The sequence below is a fragment of the Bos javanicus genome, chromosome 16 (assembly GCF_032452875.1).
Source record: "Bos javanicus breed banteng chromosome 16, ARS-OSU_banteng_1.0, whole genome shotgun sequence".
NCBI classification, from domain to species: domain Eukaryota; kingdom Metazoa; phylum Chordata; class Mammalia; order Artiodactyla; family Bovidae; genus Bos; species Bos javanicus.
This window is the reverse complement of record NC_083883.1, coordinates 7,535,032-7,551,172: the sequence shown is the minus strand read 5'-3', so window position 1 is coordinate 7,551,172 and position 16,141 is coordinate 7,535,032. Positions and strand designations below refer to the sequence as shown.

Sequence of the window (16,141 nt, the reverse complement as noted above, 5' to 3'; positions counted from 1 at the left end):
AACATCAGTGACAGACATATTCTTAAATCAACAGAGATATGAGATATGACATGGAAACTTTTCAAAGTACAGCTTTAACAAAAAAGGTGTTGGATCCCAGACCAAAAAAGCACAAAACCCTTTGAGAATGTTTTCAATTATTATAACTCACTTCCACATATTGCTTCTTTATACTCACATACATATATCCTGCCCAAAACACAACCCATTGTGACCTTACAGTTACAAGACAGTCATTTTGGTCAGTACCAAAATCATCACATTCCATTAGAACTGTAGTTTCAGTCAATTATTAAGAGTATAATTTGGAGACTTTACTAAATACAATGCAAAAGTTATTCACAATTTTTTTAACTACAAACTTTTGTGTGTATTTTGTATTTCTTCCTTAAAATATAATGTTCATATCAACTAGGGTAACAATATAACAATACAATTAGTTGCAAAAAAGTTTACAAATCACTTTATTATATTTGAACAAATCAAATTTTATTGACATCAACTATCCAAGTTAAATATTAATATTTATTCTTCCAGGAAGAAAAAAACAGTCAGAAACTGGACACATATTTACAAGTTTATTATGTGCTAAGTCCTAAGTTGCTTCAGTCATATCCAACTCTTTGTGACTCTATGGACTGTGGCCTGCCAAGTTCCTCTGTCCATGGGATTGTCCAGGTGAGATTACTGGAGTGGGCTGCCGTTTCCTCCTCCAAGGGATATTTCTAACCCAGGGACTGAATCTGCAACTCTCATGTCTCCTTCACTGGCAGACGGATTCTTTACCATTAGTGCCACCCAGATACTTGGGATTAAATCTCAGATATTTTATTGAGGAAAACACTCTTTCCACTAAACTCTACAGCATTCTGTTCTTCTTCTCTGGACAAATTAATGTTTCTTTTCTGCCTTTGCAGAGATATTGTAACAGAGAAGAACAAACCTAACTTCATATTGAATCTATTCCTTTAACACTTGAGCTCTGTTGCCTGTGCTTAGAAATGCTGGCTCTGCACCTTTTGTAAAAGAATGTCCCCCGTGGCCTGAAATATACATTCTCAAGGCTGTGACCTTTACAGGTATAATACTTCAATTCATTTAGAGATCAAAAGTTGCAGAAAATAATAGCTAAAAACTTCCCTAACATGGGAAAGGAAATATTCAACCAAGCTCAGGAAGCAGAGAGTCGCATGCAGGATAACCCCAACGAGGAACATACCAAGACCCAGAGTAACCAAACTGAAAACAATTAAAGACAAAGATAACATATTAAAAGCAACAAGGGAAAGATGACAACATACAATCAGGCTATCAGCTGACTTCTCAACAGAAATTCAAAAAGACAGAGGGAATGGCATGATATATTTAAAGTGATGAACCATTGTAAGTCAACTATACTTCAATATTATATATATATATATACACACACATACACATACATATATGTATATATATATACACATATTTAAAAGATGCAGAACAATGATTATCTTTTTTTTTTTTTTTTTTGGAGGTTTATATATAAGAACACTGACTACACAGCTGCAAGAACAAAGGATTCTGGTACCAAAATATTTGCAACAATCAGCCATAACCCCTTCCTCTTTAAATATAAAAAATCTTGAATTATAAATTGAGTAAGATGGTTCTTTGGAGTCAAATTAGTCCATCATCTTGGTCAGCTTGATTTCTGAATAAAGTTGCTATTCCGCAATGCAACAGCTTGTCTCTGGATTTATTGTTCTGTTATGTGGTGAGCAGGATGAACTTGGTCTCTGTAGCAAAATCTACACTTTTATGCATTTCCACTCTTTCTGTGTCTCTTTTCTCCATAATTCTGCATTCCAAACTTGATCCTCCCAACTAATCCAGTAACACAGATCTGCTGCTGGTAAGTCGCTTCAGTCATGTCCGACTCTGTGCGACCCCATAGACGGCAGCCCACCAGGCTCCCCCATCCCTGGGATTTTCCAGGCAAGAACACTGGAATGGGTTGCCATTTCCTTCTCCAATGCATGAAAGTGAAAAGTGAAAGTAAAATTGCTCAGTCGTGTCTGACTCTTAGCGACCCCATGGACTGCAGCCTACCAGGCTCCTCCATCCATGGGATTTTCCAGGCAAGAGTACTGGAGTGGGGTGCCATTGCCTTCTCCAACACAGATCAAAAGTTGCTTTCTAATCAAGATGATGTAAAATTGCTTCTACAGTTTTTATAGGTGTGCAAGTGTCAGTCTAAATAATTCAGTTACAGGAAATACCAACTTTAAGTATTAGGTTGCATTTTGGGGAATATCTTAAGTCATATACACTAAGTATGGAGTTTTCCCAAAATTTTAAAAATAGAAATACCTTATGATCAAGCAATTCCATCTATGGGTATTTTTTCAAAGTGTGTATCAAGAGATGAATTCATAAGATGTGGTGTGCATGGATTATTACTCAGCCATATAGAAGAATGAAATCTTGTTATTTGTGACAACATGGATGGAGCTAGAGGGTATTATGCTAAGGATAATAAGGATAATAAGTCCAATAGAGTGACCAATACAGTATGATGTCACTTAAACATGTAAACCAAAAATCAAAACCAATAAGCCAAAATAACCAAACAGTAATGTAGTCATAGATACAGAGAATAAAGAAGTGATTACCAAAAAGAAGAGGGATGTGGTGATGAGAAAGCTAGGTGAGAGAGTTTAAGACTTACAAACTCCCCTTATAAAATAAATGAGTTTCGGGGACAAAATGTTCACCGTGAGAATATAGTCCTTTGCACAGCTGGAATAAAAGAGCAGGAGAAATATAAGGGAATAAAGATAGAATTTTAAGAGCCTTTTTGGAGAGAAATTCTCTGTTAGAAGAAAAGAGAAACACACTTAAGTTACAAAAGGAGAGCAATGATGAATCATGAATTTTTACCACAAAAGCAGCCTGAGTTTCAAAAAATCCTGACATGCAAGTTAGGAAAGTTCTAGGATCATATTGATCTCCTATGACTAGTGGAATGAACAGACATGAGAAAACAGAATCCTTAAAGACAATGACAGTAGGACAGATGTAAGAACTAAATCTGCAGTTCCTTAACAACAAAGACTGAACTGTATACCAAGGGGAGTGATCGTGGTGGTGGACACTAAGGTAATTGGTTTACAACAATTGATTAAGTTCTACCTCTGTTGAGGGGGCTACTCTATGCATGTGTGTTTTACAAAAGAGTATTTTTAAAGTAACATATAAAAATTTTAATGAAAAAACTTACATGTAAATATAGAACATACAGATAGATATGAAACATATAGATAAAACTAATACTAAATCTATACAACATAACAAGTGAAACTATACTAAATGAGGACCCTCGGGAGAGAAGCAATGAGGCCTCCCTTGATCTGGTCCAGATAAGGCTTCTGGTGCTGTGGGGGCTCCATCCCCTCTGGTGTCCAGGATGGCATCCAGGTCCAGGTCTTCAGGGATTCCGAGCAGAGCCTACAACACCAACACAGGTGATGGTGAACCTCCCTGGGCGGTTAAGAGTCAGACAGAAGAGGGCTCCCTGGGGAGGGTGTGCAGGACCCAGAAGACTTCCCAGGATCTAGACTTGGCTTTGGGGCTCAGATCTGCAGGGCACTGGGTCTGTTTGCTGCTCTTTGCTGAGGGTGTTGTCTGTTAGTAAGGAGTGTCTAGAAATGTCCCACAGGAGCAAGTACACCTGGGTGAGGTTTGGCTGGCAAACCTCAACTGATGGGTCCCCTGGACAGTGAGACTCAGGCAGAGGAACAGGGGAGTTGGGAATCAGGATTGAAAGCTTGGGTTCCCCCTTCCCTCTAGGCCCTGGGAGGAGCAGGGATCAGATGACACAGGAGGTATGAGAATCTGCCCACCCATCCTACACTCAGTACAACTGCTCCTGAGACCTGAGCATTGGAAATGGACAGACACCTGGAGTCTGTTTTCCTGAATAATCATTTCTAACCCCCAGCCAAACTCTCCTGAGGTTTATGATTTTAAATTGTTATTATATTGTTATATTATTTAAAAAGTACATTTTACTTATTTAGCATATTGCAACATTAAAATTTGAGAGGAGACACTGCATTTTAAACTGTAATAAAACGGGATATGCTATCAATGACAGAATTGGGGAAAAAAATAAAAGGAACATGAGTAACTTGAATCCTACCACTCATCCCAAGTGTGCTGCTCATTTGCTTCAGTCATATCTGACTCTGTGCAACGCTGTGGATTATAGTCCACCAGGCTACTCAGTCACTGGGATTCTCCAGGCAAGAATATTGAAGTGGGTTGCCATTTACTTCTGCAGGGAATCTTCCTACCCAGAGATTGAACCTGAGTCTCTTGTGTCTCTTGATTGGCAGACGGGTTCTTTAGCACTAGCCCCACCATGCCAAGTGCACACTCCACTGAATTGTATTCTGGTGTTTCTTTAGTTGGAATTGGACACATACAGAACCTCTACAGAACCTCCAACTTCAGCTTGAGGAAAGGTGCCTGAGGTGACCCAAGACTCTAGAGTTCCAGGTCCTGAGGGTCCCCTGACTCAGGCATCCATAGGCTGGCTGGGACCCTCAGGACCAGGGAGAACCCACAGGGATGCAGAGCTGCCAGGTGACTCCTGCCTGCATGAACTCTGGGCGCCTGTGTCTCCTTCACTCTGTTCCCAGGAGCCTAGGACTGGGGAGGGAGGGGCTGCCCCAACTTCTCTCTGCAGCTGGTGATAGACTAGAGATGCCCCCTGCTGCCTTTAGGGGGTTAGGAGGGCAGAGCTGGGTCCTGATGAGGAAGCCCCCAGGGAGGATCTTCAAAGAGAACATGCTGGAACAGCAGCTCCTGGACTCCTGCACACGGTGGCCCCACAGTGCCCCCAGCCTCCCTGAAAATGTAAGAGCTGTCAGAGGAGCCAGCCCAGCAACCTCGGGGGCATCTGTGGACAGGACCTGTACCCTGGGGAGATGTGCTCAGGGCATCCTCCACTCATCTGCATGGATTGTTACAACACTCTCATCTCCACTTTTGTGGTCACACTCGGCAGCAGACCCCAGGGGTTTTGCTCCTATTTCTGAAGCACCAACAAGTGAATTGGGGTCATGATGGAGACACGGGCCCTCGTCTGCCTCACCTTTTCAACTCAGGTCCCATGTTCACACTTGCTCTTCCAGGTCTTCTTCATCATCATTGATGATATTCCCAAAAGCACTCTTCACAAAGATGACCAAAGAGCTTTCTGACATCTGGAAGGAAAAGATTCATCAGGCAGGTCCAAGCCCTCCCAGGGCAGGAAAGCAACCATATGAGGTAGCCCAGGGCAGTGTAAATTTCATGGGGCCCCTTCAGCCATGTGGGTCCTGACCTACTGACTACAGCCTCAACTCCTGCTCAGCAACTCATGGTGACAAAGCCAGGTTCAAGGGTGCAGACCTGAGTTCAGGAGCCAGGGCAATGCTAAGAAAATGGGGGAAGAGGGCTGCAGACAGATTTCATAGATTTTATATAAGTTCCCAGATCCCCAAGTGCCTACAAGAGACCAGGTCCTTGATTATCCAGAAGGATAATATTAAAAGATGGAAAGAGCAAAAAGAGTCTATGGATCAGAAAAAGAGAAAAAATTTAAAAGATATGAAAGAAGAAATAAATGACCTCCGTATTCTTGTTATCTTTCTCCAAATCTTCAATATCTTCCATGAAGTTTTCTGGTGTCTGAGGGCAGCAGTCATGTGGAGTGGCTGTGAGAAAGTAAAAGGGCAATTTAGAGTCAGGATGTGACCAGGGGACCCTGTGCTCCTCACAGCCTGGCATTGGGACCCCTGGTGTCCTTTAGTCCAGGGACTTCCCAGGGCCTCAGTGTTTCAACTGCGTAATGAAAAAGTGGGTCTCTGACCTCCAACATCCTGTTGCCACCCTCAACTTGTCTACATGTTACCAGGAATGAGGCCGTGTCAACCTGTTCCTCATCTAGGTGGTCATTGTCTCCATGCATCTCTGCTCACAACCTTGCTTGCCTCCTTCTCCCACTGTTTCCTCTCTCTTCCTTTCTCATTTCTCTCCTCTAGTCCCTGTTCCTTGAACCTCCAACCAGCCCTAGCGTTCTCCAACGTGGACACTTTGGAAGAAGGAACATGAATGTATGGTCACAGTCTCCAATCAGACCATTATTTAATTAACCAATCCATTCCTCCCAGGGAGTACCTGGCATGGACCCGAGAGTGTGCTGAGCCCTGGGGGAGGGAAGAACAAAAATTCCACATAACAGAGACTCTCCCATTATTGGGGTGACCTTAGATACCTGGGAGATGCTTAATGCTCACAAAGACACCTTCAGTTTCCCAGACCCCTAGAGAGGATAGAGGCAAATACTTCCAATTTCATTTAGCCAGAACGATGTGACAAGGTCCTTCATAAACACCTGGTAGCTGCCAGGTTTGCACTAAGACTTGGAAAAATGGAGGAATGAGACCTGGGAAAGGGGCAAGTCTGTCTGGATGGAGCAGTGGGTTCTGAGAGCAGCAGTGCCCCCAGGACAGGCTGTGCTGGGACTGCTCAATCCCAGACCAGGTCAGCAGGGCTGTGAAAGCAAGTGTGTGAAGAAGCCCAGTGGCCCCTTCACAGACTCTAGCATCTGCAGCCATGGAGGGTCTCTAGGAGCAGCTGAATGTGGACCTCTCACATGGAAGCACCCTCAACACATCAGCCTTGGCTGGTGTCCTGAGGGTGAAATGAGCTCCAGGAGACCAAGCCCAGGCAGGGACCCAGAGCCTGTATGTTGTGACTCATCCACCCATGGGAGCGACCTCTACATGAGGAATTAACAATGAAGGCAAACAAGGGGAAGTCACAAGTCCTGAAAGTGCAGGAGGAGAGAGTTCACATCTCACACACTACTTCACATGCATGCAAGGACGTGGTCTCTAGTGTCAAGTGACAATAAGAGTTTTGTGCCCACTAGGATATGGCTATCATAGTTCAACATGCAATAGAAAATAGAGTCTGCAGTACACAATACCCAAGATGTGCTGACCAGAGACATGGCTTCCATGTTAGTGGAAAAGCAGAAAAAAGCAGCTCTTACGGGAAAAATAATTTTTGAAGAGCAAAGCAAGAAAAAGTGATTATAAAACAGAACTCAATGCAAGTCCAGGACAAAATTTCTCTATATCATTAAAATATTAAAAGAATAAGTCAAAACTCTACACACATTTCCTTATTCCTAATTTCCTGTTCACCCTCCTTAGCCTCCAAGCAGAGTGTTTAACCCTAAAGTTCCAGGAGCCCTCTCCTATCAGGTCCCAACTGAATGCTGTTTCCTGCCTGTGTTACTTCCTTACCACTGCACCAAATGCTCTCCACAATGCCTTCCATTGAAACACAACCATCAGCAACAAGGTGACTAGAATGAGCAACCCACCCACTTCTGCTCTAGTTGAGGCCCTGCTGGCTCTCACAGCATCACCTCGACCTTTTTCCAAAGGTTCTGAAGAGACACCCCACTGTGGATAGCAGATGGCAGTCGTCTGTGCTCTGTGCAGTTAGAGCCCTTCAATAAGACACTGATCTTAGTTGCAAACTTAGAGATGCTGAAAGAGTCAGTTCTCAACCTCTCACTTCTACAGACGCATTAGACCTCTCACCTTCATGCTAACCAACCTGAAATTCCAAGAGTTTTTGACACATGTAAAAGATGCCTTTAAGCAAATTATAACAGTCACAGCTGGAGGTGGCTACCACACTATAATACATAGCAGCCATTATATATGTTTATATGTGTGTGCATGCTTATTCACTCAGTCGTGTTTGTCAGTTTTGTGACCCCTTTTACTCTAGCCCATGGCTCCTCTATCATGGAATTCTCCAGGCAACAATACTGGAGTGGTTAGTCATTTCCTTCTTCAGGGGATCTTCCTGATTCAGGGTTTTAACCCAGGTCTTCTGGATTGCAGGTGAATTCTTTACCATCTGAGCCACCAGGGAAGATTGAACAAATCTTAAGCACCACTTGTTCTAACACTTCTGACAGATTTTGGCAGAACAGTTTTTGGAAAACTAGGGAACTTTGGTACAAGGGAGGGTGTAGGGATTCCTAGGTGGCTCAGTGGTAAAGAATCTGCCTGCCAATATAAAGGACATATGTTCTATCCCTGGGTTGGGAAGATACTTTGGAGGAGGAAATGACAATCCACTTCAATATTCTTGCCTGGAAAATACCATGGACAGAGTAGCCTGGTGGGATATAGTCCATGGGATCACAAACAGTTGGACACACTGAGTGACTAATCACACATAATGTACACGACGTTATCCCCTCTCCCCTTCTTATCCCCTGTTCATTTTCTGGCCATTTCAAGATGGCTGTTTGCTGATAGATTAACAAAGAAAAGAATTCTGCCTCATAAAAGTATTTAGCCTGAGGGGCTAAGAAAGGGATGTTGCCCTATACTGGTTTCCATGGTAAACAATGTAACAAATGAGCCAATCTGCTGTTAATCCCCCCTGTATCTGTTATGCTCTTTATCCCCGCTAAGCGAAGAATGCAGTAGCTGCTGTGTTCTGCCTGTCCCCTGCTATCCACAGTGGGTGTCTTTCCAGCACCCTTTTACTTCAGATATATGACATCCCATCTATTAAACCCTCTGATATCTCTGTAGACTCTGGAATCTTTCTTAGGTCTCAAGTCCAGGCAAGAACAGGGCTTTCAGGCCTGTGCAGTGTAGCCCAACAGCTTCTGCCGAGTATTTGTCTGGTCTGATTTGATGATTCACTTGTATGTGCTTCCTGGGCTCATGCACACATGTACTCATGAGCCTTTGGGACACTGAAACAGAATGTCAACACCCAGATTTTAGAGGAATTCCCAGAAGGTGTTCAGGTATGGACACAGGGCCCAGTGCCTCTGTGCTGATACATCATCAGAGAAGAGATGAGGAGCAAGGCACACTGTATCTCCTCATGAGCCCATCCCTCCACCACTGACTCTGAAATCAGGGAGGGAGGACACAGGGCCTTCAGAGAGACACGACCAGCACACTGAACACTACACACAACACTGAGAAAGTGAAATAAGGCACGAGGAATTGAAATGACAGATCATGCTCATAGACTGGAGACTTAGTACTGTTGGTATTTCTACACTGCCCAAAGCCAAGTAAAGATTCATTGGAACACCAGTCAAAATATTAACATTATTTTCAAAGAAATGGAAAAAGCAAATCTAAAAATATATATGGAATCACTAAGGACTCCAAATAGACAAAATAATCTTGAGAACAAAGATCAAAGTTTCTCACCTCCTGATTTCAAAACACATTACACAGATATAGGAATCAAAGCTGAATGATACTGATATAGAAGTAGATACATACCCCTAAAGACCAGAATAAAGAGCCCCAAGTAAACTCAAAGATACATGGTCAAATTAAATTCACCAAGTTTCTAAGACAGCAAAATAGGGAAAGTGTAGTGTCTTCAACATTCACTAGGATGAAAAGATAACCTCCAGAAAATTACAAACCATGCATCAGATAAGCAGCTTATACTCAAAATATATACGAGAACAGCACAACTCAAATGCAAAACATATAATAAAATAAAAAGTAAATGAGTTGAGGAGTTTGCAAAACCATTTGGAGCTTTTTTTCTGGAGGGAGTAGTGAGTTCTAAGAGGAGCAGTAACCCAGAGTCCTACTCTCTTGAGTCTCTGACCTAGGTCTGGTCAGTCCCAGGACACAAGGTCATCAGGGCTGTGAGAACAAATGTGTAAAAAAGCTAGCAGCCCCTTCACAGTCTCTAGAATCTGAAGCCATGCTGTTCTTTAGGAGGACATGGACTGCTCTCACGTGGAAGCACCTTCAGCACAGCATCCTTGGGGAGGTGTGGTGCTGAGATGAGCTCCAGGAGACTCAGCCCAGTCAGGGATTCCAGAGCACGTGTGCTTTGACTCACCCAACCCTGAGAGCACCATTTACATGAGGAATAAACAGTGAGGACAAGCGTGAGGGGAAGCCACATGTCCTGAAAATGCAGAGGGAGAGAGTTCATGTCTCACCCAGTACCTGACACTCACTGCAAGAACTTGGTCTCCAGTGTCAAGTGACTATGAGACTTTTGTGCCCACTAGGATGTGGCCATCATAGGAGAATTTAAACATGAAGCCAAAGTCCCTCATACATAATACCTGCAGGTACTAACCAGAACCCAGGCTTTCACATTTGGCAGCCAAAGGACAAGGAAAGAGTAGTCTTGTGAGAAAAGATATTTCTTAATTGTAAAGCAAGAAGAGATAAGCACAGCATATAAGCATAGCACAATAAAGCACAGGGACACACAGCTCTATTATATCATTAAAATATGAAAAAGGCAAATCACCTTTCTAAACATATTTCCTTCTTCCTTCTCAGTTTATATTCACCTTCCTTCATCTCCAAAGAAGCTGGTGTAATCTGAGTGGTCCTGGGACCCTCTCCCTCTAAATCCCACCTGAGAGTTGTTTCCTACCTGCATTCTCTTCCTCATCACTGCTGCTAATACTTTGCAGGAAGCACTCTGTAGAAAGACAACCAAGAGCAATAATTTAGTTATACAAGTTGATCCACCCATTTCTCCTCCTCCACTTGGCTCACATAGCATCTCCCTGGTCTTTCCTCCAGGTTCACAGAACTTCCCTGTGCTTTGTGGAGTCAGAGCTTTTCAACAAGGTGTTGATCACAGTTGCAAAATTTACATGAGAGAGAGATGCGGAGAGAATTACCATTCAACCTTACACTTCTAAGGCCCAATATAGCTCTTATATTCAAGTTTACAAAGCTGAAATTCCAACACTTATGGACTCACTTGAAATATGACTAATGTGACCAAGCAGTTGTGTGATTTCTGTGATTTTCTTAATGTAACAAGTTAATTATTGTTTGAACTATGTTCATTATAAGTAGGCAGATCTAATACTACACTGGAAAGTTCAGCTCTAAGAGCTTCAAAGACCAGGAAAAAGGCAACTAATTGCCTGTTATGGTTTGTTTGTTTGTTTACTCCAGATGATTTGATGGCCTGATAAGATCATTCACATGTAGGTATACATGGGGCTCTTGAACCCAGACCAGGCATTGGGAGAATGCTTGTGGACATTCCAATACTAAGGTGAACACTCAGATTAAAAGAAAATTCCCAGTAGGGGGCTCATTTGTAGGCAGAGGTGAAGGGCATGGCCTAGTGCTCCTGTGCTACAAGTAACCAGAGAGTAGGTACAGAGGGGAGGGAGGAACATTCACTCTCTTCATGAGCACATCTTCCCAATCCCTGACTCTAGAGGACCCAAGCAAGGCAATGGAAAAGGCTCATTAGGAAATGAAAGATTTGTACTCTGAAAACCATAGAACACTGTTGAAAGAAAGAAGAGAGAAGTGGAATGGCATACCATACTCATAGACTGGAATATTTAGTGTTGTTGACCTTCCTATACTCCTAAAAGGGATGTACATATGTATTGAAACCACTCACAAAATCCCATGTCCCTTTTATAGAAATGGGAAAAAAAAAAAAAACTCCCCAAATACTAAACCTTATGAAATCCAAAGAAACCTAATGAGCAAAAACAATCTTGAGAGCAAAGAATGACAATGGAGATTTCAGGTTTCCTGAATTCAAAACAGATAAGAATGCCACAACAGTCAAAACAGTATTTTACCAGCAACAAAACAGGCAGAGAGACCAATGAATCATAAGGAGGAAATCTTGAATAAACTGACACATGTGTGGCCAAAATATCTTTGCCAAGGTCCTAAAATTACCAAGTGAAGAAAGGATAGTCTCGGAGGTTGCTAAGATGGCAGAAGAATAGGACGGGAGACCACTTTCTCCCCCACAAATTCATCAAAAGGTCATTTGAATGCTGAGCAAATTTCACAGAACAACTTCTGAAAGCTTGAGGAGGACACCAGGTACCCAGAAAGGCAGCCCGTTCTCTTCAAAAGGAGGTAGGACAAAATATAAAAGACAAAAAGAGAGAAAAAAGAGTTAGGGATGGAAACCTGTCCCAGGGAGGGAGTCATGAAGGGGGAGAAGTTTCCTAACACCAGCAAACCCTCTCACCAGCGAGCCTGTGGGGAGTTTTGGAATCTTGGAGGGCAACATAACCGGGAGGGAAAAAAAAAAGAACCCAAAGTTTACGTGAGGTAGCCCAGTCGCCCGCATTCGCCAGCAGCGAGCAGGAGCTAAACAGGGAGGCACAGGCTGGATGCATAGGGTGGGGACTGGACCTGAATGCCTTGAGGACAATCTGAGGGAGCTAATGTGAGATAGCAACAAAAACTGTGGTATAGCCAAAAAGAAGTAAAAAAAAAAAGAGAGAGAGAGAGAACCTTCCCACAAAAAGCTCTGAGGCACAGCTTGGCCCGCTCACAGAACAAAGGATTGAGTGAATACCAGAGGAGAGCTGGCCAGCTGTGGACCTACCCCTCCCCCACTGGAAGCAGAGAGGCAGCCAGGTGACAGCCAGAGTTGGAAGGCGAGGGGCAATCTCGGCCCCAGAGACGGCATCCTCCACCAAACTGTGAGAAGGCTCCCAGTTACTAACGAAGTTTTCCTGGATCCTGGATGGCTGACATCCACCAGGAGGGTCACAGCCAGCATCAGCTCCCCAGAGGAGACACATGGCCCACCTGAGATGGTACTCTCGCGGTGCACCCAGGAAATGCAGGGGCTGGGACCAGGGAGGTGATAAGATGCACCACCCAGCTGGGAGAGTGCAATCACCAAGCACCTGGTCTCCTGAGCTGCTCGGGCCTGAGAAGGGCACTAAACGCAGGCCCAGCAGTCTGTGCCTTTGTGGAGTACCTGAGAACCTGAACCTGAGCAGCTTAGACCTGGGAAGTGCTCACAACCCAGGGCTGGCTTTGGACAGTTCCCCTGCAGAGCAACCTGGAGCCTGAGCAGTGTAGATTGGGAAAACACACAAGTCATGAGTGGGGGCAAACCCAGTGTGACTCCCTACACTGCAAGCATTCCCCACACATGCCAGTGTTATTTGTTTGCAGTGTTCCTCCCTTCCCACAGCAAAACTGAACAAGTGAGCCTAAATAAGTGACCACCTCCGCCCGCTTGTGTCAGGGCAGAAATTAGACACTGAAGAGGCTTGCAAACAGAGGAAGCCAAAATTAACAAAGAAGAGGGAACTGCTCTGGAAGTGACAGGTGCAACGGATTAAAACCCTGGAGTTAGTACTGACAACATTGGAAGGAGCCTATACACCTAAAGAAGTATAAGTGTGAACAAGGAACTATCTGAAACTGAACTGACCCCACACTGCCCTCAACAGCTCCAGAAATCTCCTAGATATATTTTATTATTATCCATTTTTAATTTTTCAATTTTTTTAATTTTTAAAGTTCTTCATTACTCCTTTAATTTTCATTTTTGTAACCTATTACCTTGCAAAAAAACACACCCTATTTCTAAAGCAAATTTCATAAATATATTTTTTATAATTTTTGTGACTTTTTTAATATTGTATTTTTGAGAGTCTAACATCTACTCCAGATTTTTAATCTTTGCCTTTTGATTTTTGTCATCAATTTTGTACCTTTAAGTATCCAATACTCAGTACCCATTTTTACTTAGCAGTGTGATTACTGGCTTGATTGCCTTCTTCCCCTTTTGATTATCCTCTTTCTCCCCCAGGTCACCTCTATCTCCTTCCTACCCCTTCTCTTCTCTACCCAACTCTGTGAATCTTTTTGGGTGTTCTGGGCTGTGGAGAACACTTAGGGAACTGATTACTGGCTAGACTGGTCTCTCTCCTTTTAACTCCCCCTCTTCTCCTCCTGGCCACCTCTTTCTCCCTCCTCCCTCTTCTCTTCTCTATGTAACTCCGTGAACCACTCTCAGTGTTCCAGACTCTGGAGAGCACATAGGAAATTGATTACTGGCTAGATTGCTCTCTCCTCTTTTGATTCCCCCTTTTCTCTTCCTGGTCACTTCTATCTACCTCCTTCCTCTTCTCTTTTCCATGTAACTCTGTGAACCTCTCTGGGTGTTCCTCACTATGGAGAATCTTTTCAACATCAACCTAGATGTTTTATCATCAGTGCTGTATGGATCAGAAGTATTGAAACTACTGTAAGAATAAGACTAAAACCCAGAGGCAGGACACTTAAATCCAAAACTTGAGAATACCAGAAAAATACTGACTCCAGGGAACATTAATCAACAAGAGCTCATACAAAGCCTCCATACCTACACTGAAAGCAAAATCCACCCAAGAACCAACAAGTTCAAGAGCAAGACATACCAAGCTAATTCTCCAACAACAAAGGAACATAACCCTGAGCATTAAAATACAGGCTGCCAAAAGTAACCAACCCAAGACACCTCAAAACTCACACTGGACACTTCATTGAACTCTAGAGAGAAGAGATCCAGCTCCACCCACCAGAACACCAATGCAAGCTTCCCTAACCAGGAAACCTTGACAAACCACTCAATCAACCCCACCCATGGGGAGGAACTACCACAATAAAGAGGAACCACAAACTTCCAGCATACAGAAAGGCCACCACAAACACAGCAATATAAACAAGATGAAAGGCAGAGAAATATTCAGCAGGTAAAGGAACATGATAAATGTCCAACAAATAGAACAAAAGAGGAGAAGATAGGGAGTCTACCTGAAAAAGAATTCAAAATAATGATAGTATTTTGTATCAAAAAGGATCCAAAATCTTGATAACAAAATGGAGTTACAGATAAATAGTCTGGAGACAAGGTTTGAGAAGATACAAGAAATGTTTAACAAGAACCTAGAAGAAATAAAAAAGAGTCAATCAATAATGAATAATTCAATAACTGAGGTCAAAAACACTTTAGAGGTGACCAACAGTAGAATAAATGAGGCAGAAGATAGGATAAGTGAGGTAGAAGATAGAATGGTGGAAATAAATAAAGCATAGAGGGGAAAAAAAAGAATTAAAAGAGGACAACCTCAGAGACTTCTGGGAAAATGTCAAACTCCCCAACATTCAAATCATAGGAGTCTCAGACAGAATAAGAAGACAAAGAGAAAGGCCATGAGAAAATACTTGAGGAGATAATAATTGAAAACTTTCCTAAAATGGGGAAGGAAATAGCCACCCAAATCCAAGAAATCCAGAGATCCCCAAAAGAATAAGCCCAATGTGAAACACCCCAAGACACATATTAATCAAAATTAACGAAGATCAAACACAAAGAACAAATATTAAAACAGCAAGGGAAAAACAACAAATAACACAAGGGGATTCCCATAAGGATAACAGCTTACCTTTCAATAGAAACTCTTCAGGCCAGAAGGGAATGGCAGGACATACTTAAAGTGATGAAAAAGAAAATCCTACAACCTAGATTACTGTACCCAGCAAGGATATCATTCAAATATGAAGGAGAAATCAAAAGCTTTTCAGACAAGCAAAAGCTGAGAGAATTTAGCACCACCAAACCAGCTCTTCAACAAATGCTAAAGGATCTTCTCTAGAAAGGAAACACAGAAAAGGTTTATAAACTCAAACACAAAACAGCAAAGTAAATTGCAACAGGATCATACTTATCAACAATTACCTAAAATGTAAATGGGTTGAATGCCACAACCAAAAGACAAAGACTGGCTGAATGGATAAAAAAACAAGACCCCTATATATGTTGTCTACAAGAGACCTACTTCAAAACAAGGAACACATACAGACTGAAAGTGAATAGCTGGAAAAAGATATTTCATGGAGAATATGAGAATAAAAGAAAGCAGGAGTAGCAATACTCATATCAGATAAACTAGACTTTGAAATAAAGGCTGTGAAAATAGTCAAAGAAGGACACTACATAATGATCAAAGGATCAATCCAAAAAGAAATATAACACTTATAAATATATATATGCACCCAACATAGGAGCACCACAATACGTAAGGCAAATGCTCACAAGTGTGAAAGGGGAAATTAACAGTAACACAATAATAGTGGGAGGCTTTACTACCCCACTTACTCCTATGGATAGATCAACTAAACAGAAAATTAGTAAGGATACACAAACTTTAAATGATAAAATGGACCAATGAGACCTAATTGATATCTATAGGATATTTCACCCCAAACAATGAATTTCACCTTTTTCT

General features: G+C 42.4%; 1 protein-coding gene across 1 annotated transcript in view; it reads right to left on the bottom strand.

Annotated features, from left to right (window-relative positions):
* Positions 1–3,005: 3,005 nt before the first annotated feature.
* The window catches only part of LOC133227546 (uncharacterized), a 33,933-nt gene continuing 20,797 nt past the window's right edge, over positions 3,006–16,141 (bottom strand). Inside the window, exons 12-15 of the mRNA XM_061382146.1 lie at positions 10,504–10,551; positions 5,656–5,741; positions 5,138–5,249; positions 3,006–3,486 (exon numbers count right to left, since the gene is read on the bottom strand). The gene's annotated coding sequence lies outside the window, so the exon portion shown is untranslated. The remainder of the gene's footprint in view (positions 3,487–5,137; positions 5,250–5,655; positions 5,742–10,503; positions 10,552–16,141) is intronic.